We start from the raw sequence: 19,066 nt of genomic DNA, 5'->3' as shown, positions 1-19,066 counted from the left end.
ATTTCACATCCAACTGTTCCAGATTCTGCCCCTCTTCCACAGCAACAACAACAACAATAGATTGTGAAATGCCAACACTGTGACCGAGTTGGCCATTTGAAAGATCACTGTTTTGATCTTCATCCATGTAAGCACTATCATAAAACCACCCATTCTTCACACAGATGCTTCAGAAACAAACGTCCTGCAAGAACAAAGATTCATCTTGGATGGATCGCTTCTTGGCAATGGGCATCAACAGCCAAGAAGATATTCCAATCACATGTCAGAACTTGTTCTAGAGTATTGAACAGTCTTACAGTTGAGTTTTCTCCATCATCTCACCTTGTATCTAACAGGGGGGAAATGATGGTCATATACAAGCTTCAAAGCCACATCAAGCGAGCCTGAGCCACAACCTGTCACACTAGATTCAGAGTTATAGCCAGAGACAAAGATGCCCCTGAGCATGCCTTCAGTTGGTAATCTGGGACACTTCTTCTAGCAGAAGACTTCAGCGTCTTGCTAGTTTCGGAAGAATTCCAGGAACAAAATTGAGAACACTTCCTCTAGCAGAAGACTCCAGCTTCTTGCCAGTTTTGGAAGAGTTCCAGGAATTGCATTAAGAATTCCAGAGTTGTTGGTCATCCTTAAACCATCACAGGTTGAGACTTCCCTTTTTAGGTTGAAGTTCTCCCTTTTATGCGGGGTGAGACCTCCCTTTCATGGTTGAAGGTTTCCCTCTTCAAAACAATAGGAGCACTTCCTCTAGCAGAAGACTTTAGCTTCTTGCCAGTTTTGGAAGAGTTCCGGGAACTGCACTAAGTGTTCCATTGTTGGTGGTCATCCTTAAATCACCGCCTTTTATACCAACATTTCAAAGAGCACATTCAACCTAGCGCTGCTATGTATTTTTGCACATTTTGTATTACAACTCTCTTCTTGGACTCATACATAACCCTTCGGATTAAGGGGCGAAATGTTGGACACCTAATCCTCAACGGGTTAGTGTGGAAGCCGAATAGATTAAAGGAGTCCAAGAAACCTTGGGATGTGGAACCTAATCATCAGAACATGTTTTATAAATGTATATCATTTGTTAATAAAAATACACACTCATGTTTTATCTTTCAGATTATTCTTGTTGCCCAAATGTGTTTAACAAGTTCATTTGCAACCCTAGAAGTATTTTTCTGTTGTTTAAACTTTAGGAAAAACAGATTCTTGGGGACTACATCCTGTTTAAGCTTAAAGATCAAAATTGTGTTTTCGGCTAAATATTTATATTTCATTGTAAAGTATGGCCTCATTTTCAATTCTTGGTCATACGACGTAATTTCTTAAAAATATGGATAATAGCATTTTAAGAAGCTCATTATGATTTTGGACCAAAATGATCAGGCAATCTAGTTTTTTAGCAACCCTGGAAATAAATTTTGTTCCTTAAACTTACGGGAAAAGGATATTCTTGGGGTCTACATCTTGGTTAAGGGCAAAAGCTATATTTTTGGGTCATGATATCTCATTTCTGGACCGGCCTATAATTTTTTAACCACCTGAAAATGCGTTTTGGGCAAATGGTAAATGGTTAAATGTAATTGGTTTCAAGGAGGGATTATCACCGTTAGGGCTAGATTTTTTTAATAGCAGATAAGCGATCTTTAAAAGTATTTATTTATGTACGTTGCTCAGATGACATGAGGATCCTTTTCGTTGGTCATAGGGAGTGATTGATCCAGGGAGATAAATATATGGATAGGTTCTGTTGTAAAAAATGTTACATTATGTAGTGTTCAAAGTCTCAGAAATCATTACGGTGATTTGAAAGACTCTAATCAAAACTCCAAGTAATGGACTCGTGAAATTTTACAGAATCCATATTTCTACCAGTTTCAATGTCAAGAGGATCTAATGCTCTACCAAGATCTGAGCCTAATTGAGTTGCGCTGAAGAGCATGCAGATCAACATAAGCCACGAAACAAGTTCCAAGCAAAGATGTGACATGATATGCCATCAATGTTCTGGGAATTACTGGGACAATAACAATTTAACGTTACTTCCCTAACAAGACAAACTCTAAGTCATTCAATTCTGACAACCTTCAAGCTGGGCACAATAATCACTGCGCCTCGTTTTGGCAACTGCTTCAATAGCAAAAAATTGGATGCATGGTTAAAGAGTATCTCTTAATTAGGAAGGCTTTCTCGTGCCACGATGCCTTTAGGGCTCATGGCTCAGTGAAGCTATTGAGGACCGTTCTCACCGACTCTTGCTTTGTCACAGCCTCACCAACTGCAGCCAATTCATCATGAACTTGTGTGATCCTAGTGAGATAAGAAGATACTGCATCTAACTTGGTGCCCCTGGGTTTCTCTCTTAGGACTTTTTTCCTATTTTGGTTATTGTTCTGGTACAATTTAGTTAGAGCCTCCCACATATCCTTGGGAGTCTTCTTTCCACTAAAGTGAGGGATCACATGATCCTTTTACTGCATCTAGAATAACTCTCTTGGCTTTCATGACCTTTTGGTTATGAGCAATCGGTGGTGTAGCATCCGCAGGAGAGGCAAGTTCTTGTTCTGCAAATGCCCAAATGATATTGTCCATTTGTATCAATGCTATCATCTCCTTCCAATAACTTGGGAGCGGGAATGGGGAGCGACATTTTCAAAAGCTCCCGGGTCGGGAGAGATTTTTATATAATATACTTTTTTATATGTTTTGATGCATATATGTCAACAAAAACAGGTAGAATGATGAATCACTGAGAAAAAAACATAAAAACATGGATTAAACCATATAACATCATTCATCTAGTAGTTATAATTTTCATCAATTACATGTCCACAAGTTACAAGTTCTCATTTATATAACATATAAGGGTGAACATAACCAATAACATCAAGTGCAATTCATCTTCAAATCGAAAATACATCAATAAATAGGCTCTAGATGGCCTCTAGCGTTCAAACAAATCGTGCTACAACAAATACCTACGTATCATCAAAATCATTGCCTATCTTGGGATCTTTGTCATTAATATCACCCTCTAAACATTAACATAAGATAGAAAAAACGTAGCATTGCAAGTCAAGATTTTGTTTAGTGATCGGTACATTTTTAGTAAGGTCATGATAAAAGAGTTCGAGAACCAATGTCACTAACATCAAGGTACATAGGGGCTTGGTGCTCTTGATTAAATACAAATTCCATACCTTAGTGCATGACAAAATCCAATGGAAACATTGCAGTCCCCTCCAATCATGAAATCCTGAAAAACTGATAAGTCTGTTGGGTTTTGAGGGAGATCTAAAATTCTACTTTTTTCATATGAAATTCAAAGAGGTCTGAACCACTCTCAAACATCCCGAGTCATTCTATGGTAATGTTAAAAATTTAAGTGAAAGAATGAAAATGAAAGATAAGGGAGAATGTCACTTTTTTTTAAGGATTTAACATTACCATGAATTGCATATCAATACTAGGGACATAGGCTTGAATATTAAGCTACCCCAAATTCTTGTTTCCAATCTTCATTAGCTCCCTCTATCGCTCCCGAATTAGCAGGGAGCGTACTCCCGATGCACTCCTACTCAGAGTGCGCTTCGGAAGTGGATTCAGGCAGGGCACTTCTTTGTAGCCCAACACCCTCCAATTGGTGTTCAAATCTCAACCCAATTGTGGCCATCCTTCCAAATCAAATACTCAACCAAAGAAAACTTTACTGCTAGAAATTCATTTGCTACAAACCTGTGTGAAAATTTGATCTCCCACTTCTCAGAGTTGAAGCTCAGATACTCTGTTAATTTCCTAAATACCAAATCTAGTTGATGTCCCAAGTAATTTGTATAAATTATAAATCTATTTAACCCAGTGAATAATTTTTTGAAATTATTGAATAACATAAATTGGTGTTTTTAATAATGATATTTGACAGCAGAAGCAAAAGTAGAAAATCTATCACATAGTAGAATATATAAACCTTCCAATTTATCCTTCACTTTTATTTCTCAAAATAAATATGGGCTCCCTTATGAGGAAAATGGACCACAAAGAAATGTAGATAGCAATAGAACTTGGAAAACTCAACTCCTTGAAAACCCCAAACCGCACCTTTGCCTAGCTCCTCCTCACACGTACAACCTTCCTTTCTTCTCGTTGTCACATGTGTGGCTTGCCCATTGTACTATTCACATGTGCACCCCAAACTCAACATTGTCGTGACGTGTGGAATTCCTGCACAAACTCTTAGCTTGTGCGACTTTTCTAGAGCTAACTCTCGTTCCCACATGCAACCCTCTAAAAATCTAGTGCTCAATAACTCATATAGTCTTTGCCTCCATTGAGTTTCCTTCTCCAAAATATTTCAACTGCAAATTTTTCCTTCTCTTAAGCGTTGAGTCTCTCACTCACTTGAAAAAATCTCCCTTTCAAAATTTAAAATCTTGTCCAATAAGCCTCAACATCTCTCCCAAATGCAAGGGGAGACCCTCAAAACATGGTAAGATGCTTCTTCATTGAAGAAAATTCCAAGAGGATGCCAACATCTAGCCTCAAAGTAAGAACCAATCACGCGTGCGGGGTGAATGAAGTCCAAAAGAGGGGATAGCTCCAAATATGCTCCAATATTCTCCATGTGAAGTCTCCAATGTGATAAAACATCCTCACATTATGCAAGCTATGGAAGGGCTCTCCTCGAGTTAAAAGGTATCTACACGTGCCAAAATGGCTAGTAGAGTGATCCTTCAAAGGGAATGGCCCTCAAATCAAGAGAAAGATCCCCCAAAAATGATTAATGAAGAGAACACTCAAGGATCTAGGATGTGGCATGTCAAGAGAAGATCCATGCATGTAAAAATAACCCCAAATTTCCTTGGGAAATGTGATTAGTGCTTTGGGATCTGTGAACTACCTCAAGATTTGGAAGTTTCCTCGAGAACCATGTCTTCACATGAATAATTGTAGAGTGATCTCCAAGTATCCATAGCCAAAGTGACAACTACATAAGTAGAGATCCATGCTTGTGTATAAGATAAGCATGTTCCCATAGGTATGACAAGCTTTACAATATGAGAAACACTTAGTGAAGCGAAAAACCTCGCGATTCTCTAGGTCATGTGTCCTAACAAATCCATTCCAAGACCCTTGTGTACCTATCTAGGTCATATAGGGCTACTTGGGATCTACTTAATGACCTTCGAAGGGTAGTCAACTGAGCCACAAGAGCGAGGACTATTTTGAAATGAGGACTAAGACATGGGCCATGACCAACTAGAAGAGGTCTAGAGACACGACCTAGGTAAAAAACACTTTTACGTATATCATCTAAGAATGGTCCAATATAATACATGAGTACAAAGAGGTCATACTTTTGGTTGATAATGATACAATGGCATAAAGCATCATAGTGGCACATCTAATTGTAGTATTATGAGCTCTAACATCATCAAGATAGGTACAAAACCCCCTCATATGATGGGTCACATTCAGCGAAAAAACATGAGGTGCACTGAATTGAAATTAAGGTGTAACAACTAGCTCCAACTTGGGGACAAATGCTCATCTAAAGAGGCATGAGAACTCCAAAATATCAAATATTTATAAACTTGTAACATTCTTTCTAGATGGATGTCAAATATAGGGGAGTGGGGAAGACACAAGTGCCTTGCCCTTTCCCTCAGATAGAAACAAAGCCAAAGCCATGCATAATTGAAATGGAACCAAGGATAAGTTAAGTAGGACCAAATCTTAGAGAAAAATACAAACATGTTAACCTCATCTTACTTCACTCTAAAACTAAATGAAAAATATATAAATCAATAAAGTAAATGAAACACACAAATAAGTCAAATGCTCATGCTAAAGGGCTTGTTAATTCTTACTCTTAACATTATAAATAAACATGTAAGGTAAAATAAAAAATCCAATGCATCGATGCCATGAAATTTACCTTTGTGCTTGGTCAAAAACCAAAATAGTGAAACATCAAATGTAAAGTAAACATGTGCCAAAATGTCCTGGATCCCTTGGCCAAAAATTGAAGTAGGCTCATAAACACGGAAGAGAAGACCCGAAGTTGACCTATATTGTTGCAACTTCTTCGTTCTAGAGGTGTGGTTGATGTAATCATCTTTCTTGATACCATGATAGGGCAACTCATAACTATACCACATCAAATCATCAAGAAAGATGTGATTTACGGGGGGCTCCGAAAGCAACTTACAAGAAAAATGTTTCCCCTCCTCACTGTCCATAATCCTATATATGGATGACGCACGAGAAAACCTATCAAAGCTGAAAAGATGTAAATCCATAACTTATAGTTGATTGCCATAACATATGAGGCTAAAAAATATATGCAATATACTCAAAGATTGAACATGTTTTCTACAAAATATTGCAATCTCAGACATCATTACTAGACGGATTTTCATGCTTAAGAAAGGCATGAATTGGAAACCTCCAAGGTTGAAGAATTTTTATTGTCATTTGGCCAAGATAACCCCATTGGTGCACTTGCAAATCAACCTTATTAGTGTGGTGACATGATTGCTCATGCATCATGAAGTAAGTTTCACATTCCCTAATTTTGTTTGGTTATCCACAAGACCAAAAAACTACAATCTTATTTTTAGAGCCATCATCATCTCTGTCATAAATGAGATCTTAAGCAAAAATATTCCTTGTGTTTTTCAGTGTGGAGAAGAGGATCAATATTTTCAATTTCTTTGTTGTCAAGCTATTTTTATAGATAAGGGTTTCTCCATTAGATTTTCCTTTCCAAATTACTAAAAGATGTACCATAAAACTTGAAAACTTTGAAAGGAGTGTAACATATTGTTAAAATTGGCAACTAGGACCAAATTCCACTTTGGAGAGCTCATTAAAGAAGATGATTATAGCATCAGATTCCTCTCTACGAGAGGACCAAAATCGACCTAAAGATCGTCATATTTGGATAAGGAAAAGTGGGTTTTGAATTTATGTTTCCTAACATATAAATTAAACCTTTAGCCCTCTGGGGTAAACTTGAGTTCAAGAATGACAAATCTGTGACATTCTCTTAAGATCATGGGCACCAATCCAAGAGCTACTTGAACATCTCATATTTGATGCCTTGACAACCTTATCCTATCTCCGACCTTGATAACAAATTATAGTATCATTTTCTTCAAAGTTAAAAACTTTATCATATTGTGAAATGTGGCTCTTGGTTGTCAAATCTACTTGACCTCCTCTCTCTTGAAATACTAAAATCATTCAAAGCTAAGATTATAATGAAACATCTCCATGAACAAAGTCGAAGGGCAGAGGTATCAGCTTGATAGAAATTCAGTTTGAAATCATATAAGTGACAACTGAATTAGGATTAGTTTTCTGAAGATATGTCTAAGATTCAGGTTGAAAATTGACTGCTCGTAGAGGTTGCCATGGCATCATTGATAAGAAAAGGTTCCCCTCTTGTTGATATTCAAAAGTTGTATCACTGATACACATCATCAGCTGAATGTTGTAGTGAACCTGTCGGAGGAAAAAACATTGAAATCAAGGACAAACCTTGCTTCGCAGGATAGGGCAATGTTGAGATTCGTTATTACTGGACATGTATTACTATTGTCTCCAGAATAATGCTAAGAATCCTTGTTAACAAAACAATGTTTGTATGGACCATGATGATTACCTACCATAGTCATCTTATGAGGTCTCTATATGAAGACTTTTGAGTGGATCCATGGATATGCCCCATAAAAAATTGTTGCTTACTAAGATATCCCTGTGACTCTATTGCCTGAAATACATTGTTGGTTAGACAATATGGTAAATGAAAAGTGCACATCTAAAATTCACATTACTTTATGAATAAATCAAAGTCTGAAATCTGGATCATTATGAAGGCTGAAATCAACAAGTATGGCTTACTATGAGGCCACTCTATTGAAGAAGCTCTTCAGTGAGCCATTTATGCACACCTTCATTGTATATTGTAGAAGAAGATTCCGAGAATCCAATATTTCTCATATCACCCTATATGGTACAACAAAGGACATTCCTACTCTATGGCATGTTTGGGTGGATAAATCTTATGATGAGTAGGTTGTTTGATGAACACAATGCACCCTGGAAAGAAAAGTTTAGACTGTGGTCTCCCTGAGCAAGAGGGAGTAAGATTAGTCAAATACTTTCTTCATCAAGAAATGCAAGAAGCAGAGGACTGCTAAGTGCTACCAAGATCTCTGCTATAAATCAATATGTTTGTTATACATACATTTACATGCTACTTAATGGTGCTATGAGGCTCCTATTGACTTTCAGAAAGAAGCTTGACACTATTCCCTATATGAAGGGATCCTTGGTTAAAGATTGAACATTGAGCTTTGGGAGCTCTTGAGGACTTGGGGTATTTATTAAGCTATGAGTGACCATAGGGTGAGTGGTTCACCTTCCCCTATCGGTGCGCTATGAACAAGGTGAGTGGTTCACCTTCCCCTATTGGTGCGCTATGAACAGGGTGAGTGGTTCACTTTCTCTTGTGACACCTCATGGTGATTAACATGTGTGTAGGGTGAGTGGTTCACCTTCCCCTACAATTGCGGACACATGTATGTAGGGTGAGTGGTTCACCTTCCCCTAATGTTGATGAAATATGCATAGGATGAGTGGTTCACCTTCTCCTATGGCATATGAGCAGAATGAGTGGTTCACCTTCTCTTGTGGATACCCCAGTAAGAGATGCATATAGGAATCTATTGAAATGTCGATGGGACATGGTTCATCTTTTCCCCACATGTAGGATGCTCATTCCCTATGATTGGTGGTTGACATGTCAGTGGGACGTGGTTCATCCTTTCCCCACATGTAGGATCCTTCCTACGAATGGTTGGTTGGCATGCATGTAGGACGTGGTTCATCATTTCCCTACTCTCGGTGGTTTGCATGCGTGTAGGATGTGGTTCATCTTTTCCCTATGTGTGGTTGTGATATGTAGGATGTAGTTCATCCTTTCCCTACACGTGGTTGTGATATGTGTTTGTAAGATGTGGTTTCTCCTTTCCCTACATGTGGTTATGAACAAGATGTGATATATTCTTTCCCTATTGGTGTTTCTACATCATCCTACCCATGTTGTCTAGGACACATGGGAAGTACCTCTCAATTGGCCAATGAGTTGGGAAAATTGGATAGGGACCATATCACTATCGATGGATGCATCGTGTACTGTCATAATCCCTATGTCTAGGACGAATGATGTTTCTTCAACTTGATTGCTTGGGATCAAGTCCGATTGGAGTTCACCCTTTGATTATGTGGACTGGCTTTTGTTAGTGGAGAGTGGCAAGGTCTTGTGATTCACTCTCAATCATCTATTCTTTATTATTCATATCGTTGTTCAATAGAGTAGAGAAGAGATGAGATACAAATATAGCTCATGACGAAAGAATGACATGACAATCATGGTTGTTGGTTTGACAAGTGGAATTCTCCTTAGTTGAGAGGGAGTGTTAGAATTGGAAAATAGGACCAAATTCCACTTTGGACAACTCATTAAAGAAGATAATTATGGCATCAGATTCCTCTCTATGAGAGGTGATGAGCCCCAAAAATGGACAATTATTTGGGCTCATTCAACCTCCTAAGTTGACTTAATCCACCATTCTCATTGGTTTATTGCATGTTTTTGATTATTTTTATGTTAACAGAGTGAATTTGGTTAGTCATTATGCCAACATGTCTAATGGGTGCTTTGTGTAGCCTTTTTGGTCCACTTGGAGACAAAATTGAAGGTCTTAATGAGCACTTGGCAGCCAAATTCGTGGGAGAACAAGCTAGAGGATTTGTAGGAAGGTGTCCCCCTCATTTATGGGCCCTTACCTCGAATTCTCCACCATAAGCTCGGAGTACAAAGGCCACCAAATCAATGAGCACAAGGGCAGCCAAGCAAGTCAAGTAGGACTGCTGTTAACTACAAGTCTTGGGCAGCGAAGTCCCTAAATTTTAGGAGGACTGTTGGGTCCTCAAATTGTATAAATAAGAAGGCTTAGGGCCTCATTTTGGTTAGCCAGTTAGCCAGTGTAGCCAGTGGATGTTAGCTAGTTAGCCAGTAGATAGTAGCTAGTAGTTAGTCATTTCATAGCCTTGTTGTAGTCATTTTGTAATTCGATTTGTATGCAATAGATTAGCTTTGCTTTCAGCTCATTCTCAAGCTCTCCTTGTGGACAGTTTTGATGTAAATCTTCATTTCTTGATCAATAAAGATGAATCCAGCTTTGCACCAGCTCTAAATCTCTCTTTGGAGGCTGTAGCTCTTGGGGTTGGGCCCATCTCAAGCGCCCAATACCTCCTTTGTTTATCTTTATGTGTTTTGCTGCGTTCTTAAAATAAAATCTGCTATCTAGATTTAGATCTTGCTTCGTTATTTAGATTTCTTTTGATGGTTAAAGTAGCTGTTTATGTTTAGAATATATTGGTAGGATAATAACAGGAAAAAGCTCCAAAAAAGGGTCAGCAAACGCTTTTGGTTTCACCTCTTCCTTATTGGATCAGGGGCTGGAGTTGAAGTAACCATGCTGTCCCAAACAAAAACACTTTCTTTGCTTCACCATGCAATCATTAGTGTTTGAATCTCGTTCGTAGAACTTGATATCAGTTTGGATGCATGCTTAGGTTTATGATCACTTAGTTTCATAGTTGTTTCACATGGTTTCACTGCAAATAAACTTCTGTTCATTTCCTTTTGCTGTTAGGTTAGATTAGAGTGAAGTAACTAGGTCATAGGTTTTATAACTAGATCTTTGTTTTCCTGCATGTCTTTGTTTGTTCAGTTTGAAAAACCACTTGCAGAGTACCTGTTATCCCTCCTTACCTGCCCATACTCCATCCAACCTACCTGCTTCACCCTTCACTTATAACCCTTACCTTACATTTGCCTCATCCGCTTACTTTGCCATGATTCTCATCTTCTTGTGCAACATCGTTTCATCCATCCTTGAACAAATCCAATCGCTCCTTGGCCTCATCCACCAAGTCCTAGACCTCTTCACACCCCTATTTCACCTTCATACTCATTCCTCCATCTTTTTCCCTCCATCCGTGCTCCAAAATCCCATTTCGAAACATCCTGTAGAAGAATTGCAGAACATCCTGTAGAAACCCCTGCAGACTTCCTGTAGAAGTCCATAACCTCGATTGCATAGCATCCAAACTTTGTGAAACTCTCGGAAAGAATGTTAGGGATCCCTTAGACCCTCTCGGTACCATCCCAACCTTTTCCAAGCATTCCTCCTCCTTGATCCATCCCTGCACAGTGAAAAGCCAGTTAAAAGCACATGCATGATAATTCTAATAACTTAATCAAAAATACAAAAAGATGTTTTCTTCAGATAGTGATAACTTAGACACATGCATTTTACCTTCCTAGAAGTAATGGCATCTATTTTAGTAGTTTGCATGCTCTCCTTTGCATCAGTAGGACTAATTGGTAGAATAAGGGTTTGCTAGGGTTTGTGTTTCTTTTTGGCTTTCAGTTTCTTTTTGCAATTAGATTAGCTTCCTTCGAGTTAACTTTCATCCATCAATTAAAAAGCTTCTTCTAAGAGCTCATAGAAGTTGGCTCAAGCTCCTAGCGGACTTGTGCCAGTTGACCAAGTGACAGCTGCGGCAAGAGCTAGTACTTGTGCATACAGCACCGTCGCTTCCAAGTTTGTTACGAACTACCGGGTTGATAAAATTAAAGAAGGGAGTTCCAGGAGTTATAGCATTATTGCTACAATACTGGAGCCCACCATCTTCTTAGCGCCGTTGCCGGGGAAGCGTCAGAGTATTGGTGATTGCCGCTTTTCTTCTATTTTCCACTACAATCTTCTGCTAAGTAGTTTATTTCATTTCCATTATGCAATTTCGTTTATGCAAAAGTATATTAGCATTTCCCGCTTTCATAGATTAGCATTTCAATTCCGCAATTTCATTTCTGCAAGCGTAGATTAGAATTTCAATTCCGCAAGCGTAACCTAGAATTTCATTCCTGCAATTTCATTTGAGCAAAATAGATTAGTCCTTTCTTGCTTTCATTTCAATTCCGCATTTTCATTTCAGCAAGATAGTTAGTTGTAGTTCAATCCATTCTAGTTTTGCAGGTACAAGTAGAAAAAAATAAAAAATAAACCAACAAGATTTCATTTCATGCCTTGTAGGAGTAGAGATAAGTTAGAAAAATATTTTTACAACACCCCCCTTTGCTTCACACAGCCAATCTTCTCTCTTCTTCGATGGTTGTGACTAAGAAGAACCCCTGGGTGGACATCAAGACATATCTGAAGAACCTCTAGGGGAGAAGAAGAAGAAAACATTCCTCTAAGCGAATGGCTACAAGCAGAAACGTTGGGAGCAACATCTTGTCCAAAGATGAATTTGAAAATCAGATCAAAGATTTCAAGAGTGATATGAGGCAGTTTCTTGCCATGCAACTGGATACCTTGCGGATCCAAAAGAAGCAAGAAGAAGCCAAGAGGGCTTTGGCCATTTTTTGTCCTAGGTGCACTAAAAAGCATCCTAGGAACGAATGTCCATTGTACTCCATAGAAGTGTGTTTTGTCTGTGAAGAATACCATCCTACAGATCAGTGCCCTTCCTTACCCAGAATCAAAGCTGCCTATCAGAGAGCCAAAGGAGCCACTGAATCATTCTATTACATGAACCAAAGTTGGCCGCATGGACCTAGATCTTACCAGCAGGAACTGCAAGGGACACCCGAGACCTATTATGACCCCTATCAAGCCACTTTCATGCCTTCTTGGGGTCCCCCTGCTCATCCTTCCTAGTTTACACCTCCTCCTTGTTCCTTCACAGATCCATATTATGCCCAACCAGTTGCTCATTCATTTCACTCTTATGCTCAGCCACAGCCTCAGTGGAATGCACCTTATCAGGAGTGGAGACCCCAGTACAACTCTCATCCCGGTCATTTTCCTCCACCACCTGCTCATCCACAACCATCGCCTCCTCCTCCACCAAGGCAACCCCAAATGCCTACCCAACCACAATGCCATCCATCTCCATCTCAATTTCACACCTCCACTCAACTACCCGTACCACCATTTCCAAAACCATACAATGGAGCAGCTCAACCCAATTGCAAATCTGAGGCACAACATATGCAAACAACTCCTCTTGAGCTCAATGATCTTCACCATAGCTCAGGAAGAGTGTTGCAAAGCAGATACTATATTGCAAGCATTGAAGGACCGCATCCAGCAAAAGAAGATTCAAAAGAGGAGATCAAAGAACCATGGGCTGCACTTGATGAAGAGAAGAGATCAAAATCAGAGCTCGAGAGAGGTCAATCATGGTTACCATCAAATCTTCCATGTATTCAAGAGAAAGATCAGCAAAAGGAGGAAGATGAGAAAGTCATGATAGAAAGTGACATGAAGAATGATCCAGATCAGCAAAAGAAGGAAGATGAGAAAGTCATGATAGAAGGTGACATGAAGAATGATCCAGATCAGCAAAAGGACCAAGGATATCAAAGCTATATTGAGACATGGTTCCAGACAGTCACTAAGTTGCAGCAGTACTCTCTTCCTCAACTATGTTTGATCCCTTCAAGATCAGATCATTTGGTCCCTGAGATCTGGGTACCTATCCAAGCATGCATTTCGAGCCTCCACATCATTTTGTCTCTAATCTCGATGTGCACATGGCTCCATTGGAAGTATTCTTATACTTGAAAATGATTTTGTTTTTCAAGTAGGGTAGGGTAGAAGAAAAAAAAAAAATGAAAAAAGAGGAAAATAGAAATCTAAGGTGAAAACCTCCTCGGAGGCGCCTTAGATTGGATCATTGATTGAAAACCTCCATGAGGCGGTCAATGGGTTGGAAAAAAAAAAGAGAAAAGAGAATAAGATCTCTGGGTGAAAACCTCCCTTGGAGGCGCCCAGGGCAGGCAATTAGGGTGAAAACCTCCATGAGGCACCCTAGTTGTTTTTCAAAAAAAAAAAAACAAAAGAGAAAAAGAAAAAGAAAAATAAAACTAATTCCATTGGCTAATTGCAGGTTGCAAGAAGGACGTTTCATGACAGGAGGAGCACTCAAATCAAGGTTAAAGGAATCTTTTTGTGCCTTCTACAGGAAGCTCTGTATAACTTTTGGACGAACCAAATTCAAATTCAAAATGGAATCTGATGGTGGGAATCTGTTGATTAGACCTGCAAGCACTTGTGTGGTCATCCCTTGCCTTCCTCCATCATTTTTTCCACCTCATTGTGCTTCTCATTGTGCTTCTACAGGAACTTCCTGTAGAAATTGTGGGAAACTAGACATGGATTTCAAAAAGTGGTTTGGCGAACATGGTAGCTTCCTCAAGGGTTCAGAAGTCCTCAGAAGATCTTCCAACTCCTCCTCCATCATCTCCATACCTGCATCACAGCCCAAGCTCAGTTTTCTCTTCCATGCAAACTCATGCAAAGTGCCTTGAAGAAAATCCATAGAACAAAATTGGTTTTTGCCATAACTTGAAAACCATGCATCCATTTGACAAACCGTTTTATGGGGAATTGTACAAGGGTGATGGAAACATGCTTGAGCAGTTTCAGCCAATTCCGGTGCACGGTTTCCAAGAAATCAGCCTCCATCACCATCAGCCATTTTTGCATTTTCTCCATAACCGTGCATCCGTTTCAAAACCTGTTTCATGGGGATATGCACATGGGTGATAGTAACCTACCCAAGCAGTTTCAGCCGATTCCGATGCACGGTTTCCGAGAAATCGATCTCTGAAATCTTCAGCCATTTTCCATTTTTCTCGAAATCCGTGCATCCATTGATCACGATTTTGCTATGGGAGATGCATCATGATGATAAAAACATGCTCAGCAAGTTTCAGATCAATCCGCTTTACCGTTTGAGAGAAATGGCGAAAACACGTTCTGGTTCTGTGACATTGCAGCAGCAGCAGCTTGAAAGTGCAGATATGAAAGATTAGCAGCCAAGCCACATGCAATCAGAAAAACCAATGCATGCAGCAATGATAGGCCACAACAACTCACGGCAACCATTCAACTTTGAGGTATGTGACTGAAACTCATTCTTCTATTGCATAAATTTAATTTAAAAACTGCATGAATGAATGGAATGGTGGAATTAAGCCACGAATATAGCAAGGTTAAGTCAATTTCCTTCTCTAGCACTCAGCTGGAAGTCACGCAGTGCACATGGACAGCTGACTTACGTGAAAATTAAAGCAACCAGAAGTGTTGGCCATTTAAACTTCAATTCAATTCACGGCAGTTATTACAGGGGTAAAACACGCAGTTCGGGAACAACACTTCCAGTTTCATGTGGCCACGTACACTTGGCCACTTCACTCTCTCACGTGAACCACGCAGCAATTAACGAACGCTCAGCTGAAACTCACAGACTGCTGTTAACTTGCACTTGCAACATTTTCAACTGAAGTACGCATCCTCTGCTTCCACAAAATGATTAACCCATCGTCCTCCATTGAGCTTTGTGGCCTGGTTCACAATTCTCCAGCGTATCGGGCTCACTCAGAGGCGCAGGGGCACTCTACAGGCGTTTCTACAGGAAGACGTCCTACATGAAAGTATAGAAAAGTCGTCCAGAGCAGAAAAGCCCGAGTTTTTCTTCATCCAGTTTGGAGATTGAAGAAAGGTAGGCTGGAAAACACCATTCCCATGCATGATATTTCGGAAGGTGGTGAATTAAACTATTTTGAATAAGAATGTATGAAACAAGTCTGCTTGTGAATCCAGAATAGTAGTTTTCCTGTGTGTTACATGGAATGTTTTAGTTGGGTCTGCGTCAAATTCTCTTCCACAGTTCCTGTTAAGAAATTCCTCTGCTAGAAACGATAAACCACTATGAGGGTTAACCGATGCATGAAGAATATGAATTTTATGTGATTGTATGCATGCTGAAAATGAAGCTCTGCACTCTGTCTGTGGGAGCCTGATTCCCTTTTGACAGTCGGGTTTGGGCAGCAAAAGCATTATAACCAGGGAATTGGTGCAAAGTTGAAATACAAACACCTGAGAAATCTTGTCCTGAGGATCAAAAGAGGAAAGCATAAAAAAAGCAGTCCCTTTCTGCTCAGAGCATTGAGACAGGGCACTCTCACCAAACCAGACCAACCAGCCTACATCCTTTTTGTAGCAAGGTCAGCCTTCAAATTGTGAAATATATTACCTGTGAAGGGCGATTAAGCATTGTGTATGGTTATCACTTCCGCTTGTTAACAGAGCTCAGGCACACGATGGATTTGCCCTCAAAACAAAAATTGAGCATTACATACTTCCTCATATAGTCATTGGTTAAGTGTAGCATGAAACTGAAGGAGGAAACACCAGACCAGCTGGCCCATCATGGGCTTATCAAGCTCCTTGTAGAAGATGCTCTCCATACTTATACTGTCCCTATTTCTTGGGAGTTTTTCCACAATATGTCCAAGGGTGATGACATCCAGACCCTGGCCGAAGAGTTCACCTCATCCAGCAGCAAGGACCCGGAGCACATCGAGGCAGAGAGGAAAATAGAGGGGAAGAAAGCTAAGGGTAAGAAAACCCAGGGAAGACCATCATAGGAAAAATCACAGGAGAAGCCACAGGAAAAGCAAGAAACAGGACAAGCTGTTGAGGCCAAAGCTGCAGGTGAGATAAAGACACAAACACCCCGAAAGAAACAATTGCAAAGCGGGGCAGTAATCCAAAGCTTGAACAAGAAGTTATTGACATAACTCCAACTCCAACAGGAGAAGGAAAATATGGTGCATTTCCTGTGTCCCAGACTATTACAACAGCTCTCATTATTGCAACTTGGTACTCTTCCAATATTGGTGTGCTATTGCTTAACAAATGCCTACTTAGTTTTTTGGATGCAGATACCCAATATTCCTCACAATGTTGCACATGTGTGCCTGTTCATTTTATGGTTTTCTGGAAATTTCATGGTTAGAGATTGTACCAATGCAGTTCATCGTCTCCAGGAGACAGTTTCTTGAGATATTGGCACTGAGCTTCATTTTCTCCTTCTCGGTTGTTTGTGGCAATATTTCTCTGCGCTATTTGCCAGTCTCCTTCAATCAAGCTATTGGGGCAACAACTCCCTTCTTCACAACAATATTTTGCATTTATAATAACATGTAAGAGGGAGTCTTCTGTGGTTTATATGGCCTTGGTGCCTGTGGTATTTGGCATTGTTATTGCAAGCAACAGTGAGCCATTATTCCACCTTTTTGGCTTTTTGGTTTGCCTAGGATCAACTGCTGCCAGAGCATTGAAATTAGTTGTTCAGGGGCTCCTGCTTACCTCTGAGGTAGAGAAGCTTCAATCTATGAATTTTCCCATGTACATGGCACCAATTGCTGCGCTGTTATTGCTTCCTGTTACTCTTTTTGTGGAGGGTAATGTATTAGCTATTGCTATCGAAAAAGCCAGAGAAAACACCTTTATCATATTCCTGTTGCTTGGAAACATGACCATGGCTTATCTTGTGAATTTAACCAACTTCCTTGTTACAAAACATACGAGTGCCCTCACGTTGCAGGTTTTAGGAAACGCCAAGGCCACCATTTCTTCCATATGATTGCATATACTTGTGCACTCATAACAAGGCTGAGGATTCACTAAGAAAAGCAGCAGACAGTGAGGAAGAAGAGCAGAAGGGCGAGAAGACGAAGGCTGCCACAACCAAGCTGAAAGGAAAAGCACCCTCAGCCAAGCAGGCTAAGACAGTGCCGACTGTTTCTACAGGAAGACAGAGAACTGTTAGCAGACTGTTTCTACAGGAAGACAGAGAACTGTTAGCAGACTGTTTCTACAGGAAGACAGAGAACTGTTTCTACAGGAAGTTTGAAAAGAGGGAAGCCAAAGGAGAAATCAGCCGAGATGTTAGCCAAAGAAGCCACCAGGGCCATCAAAGACGAGGAGAGAGATTGGTTGCTCAGAGGATGAGCAACACTTTCAGTAGGGGGGTGATGATGAGCCCCAAAAATGGACAATTATTTGGGCTCATTCAACCTCCTAAGTTGACTTAATCCACCATTATCATTGGTTTATTGCATGTTTTTGATTATTTTTATGTTAATAGAGTGAATTTGGTTAGTCATTATGCCAACAAGTCTAATGGGTGCTTTGTGTAGCCTTTTTGGTCCACTTGGAGACAAAATTGAAGGTCTTAATGAGCACTTGGCAGCCAAATTCGTGGGAGAACAAGCTAGAGGATTTGTAGGAAGGTGTCCCCCTCATTTATGGGCCCTTACCTCGAATTCTCTACCATCAGCTCGGAGTTCAAAGGCCACCAAATCAATGAGCACAAGGGCAGCCAAGCAAGTCAAGTAGGACTGCTGTTAACTACAAGTCTTGGGCATCCAAGTCCCTAAATTTTAGGACTGTTGGGTCCTCAAATTGTACAAATAAGAAGGCTTAGGGCCTCATTTTGGTTAGCCAGTTAGCCAGTGTAGCCAGTGGATGTTAGCTAGTTAGCCAGTAGATAGTAGCTAGTAGTTAGTCATTTCATAGCCTTGTTGTAGTCATTTTGTAATTCGATTTGTATGCAATAGATTAGCTTTGCTTTCAGCTCATTCTCAAGCTCTCCTTGTGGACAGTTTTGATGTAACTCTTCATTTCTTGATCAATAAAGATGAATCCAGCTTTGCACCAGCTCTAAATCTCTCTTTGGAGGCTGTAGCTCTTGGGGTTGGGCCCATCTCAAGCGCCCAATACCTCCTTTGTTTATCTTTATGTGTTTTGCTGCGTTCTTAAAATAAAATCTGCTATCTAGATTTAGATCTTGCTTCGTTATTTAGATTTCTTTTGATGGTTAAAGTAGCTGTTTATGTTTAGAATATATTGGTAGGATAATAACAGGAAAAAGCTCCAAAAAAGGGTCAGCAAACGCTTTTGGTTTCACCTCTTCCTTATTGGATCAGGGGCTGGAGTTGAAGTAACCATGCTGTCCCAAACAAAAACACTTTCTTTGCTTCACCATGCAATCATTAGTGTTTGAATCTCGTTCGTAGAACTTGATATCAGTTTGGATGCATGCTTAGGTTTATGATCACTTAGTTTCATAGTTG

The 19,066-nt window shown here is 39.9% G+C and overlaps 1 pseudogene; it reads left to right on the top strand.

Moving 5' to 3' along the window:
* The first annotated feature begins 17,157 nt into the window (after positions 1-17,157).
* Positions 17,158-17,574, top strand: LOC149170613 (putative sugar phosphate/phosphate translocator At1g12500 pseudogene; annotated as a pseudogene).
* Positions 17,575-19,066: the final 1,492 nt, after the last annotated feature.

Source organism: Pinus tabuliformis, chromosome 4_2 (genome assembly GCF_031772625.1).
Source record: "Pinus tabuliformis cultivar Carrire ecotype Pingquan chromosome 4_2, CPIR1, whole genome shotgun sequence".
NCBI classification, from domain to species: domain Eukaryota; kingdom Viridiplantae; phylum Streptophyta; class Pinopsida; order Pinales; family Pinaceae; genus Pinus; species Pinus tabuliformis.
Note: the sequence above shows the minus strand (reverse complement) of the source record. Positions and strands in the feature narration are given on the sequence as shown.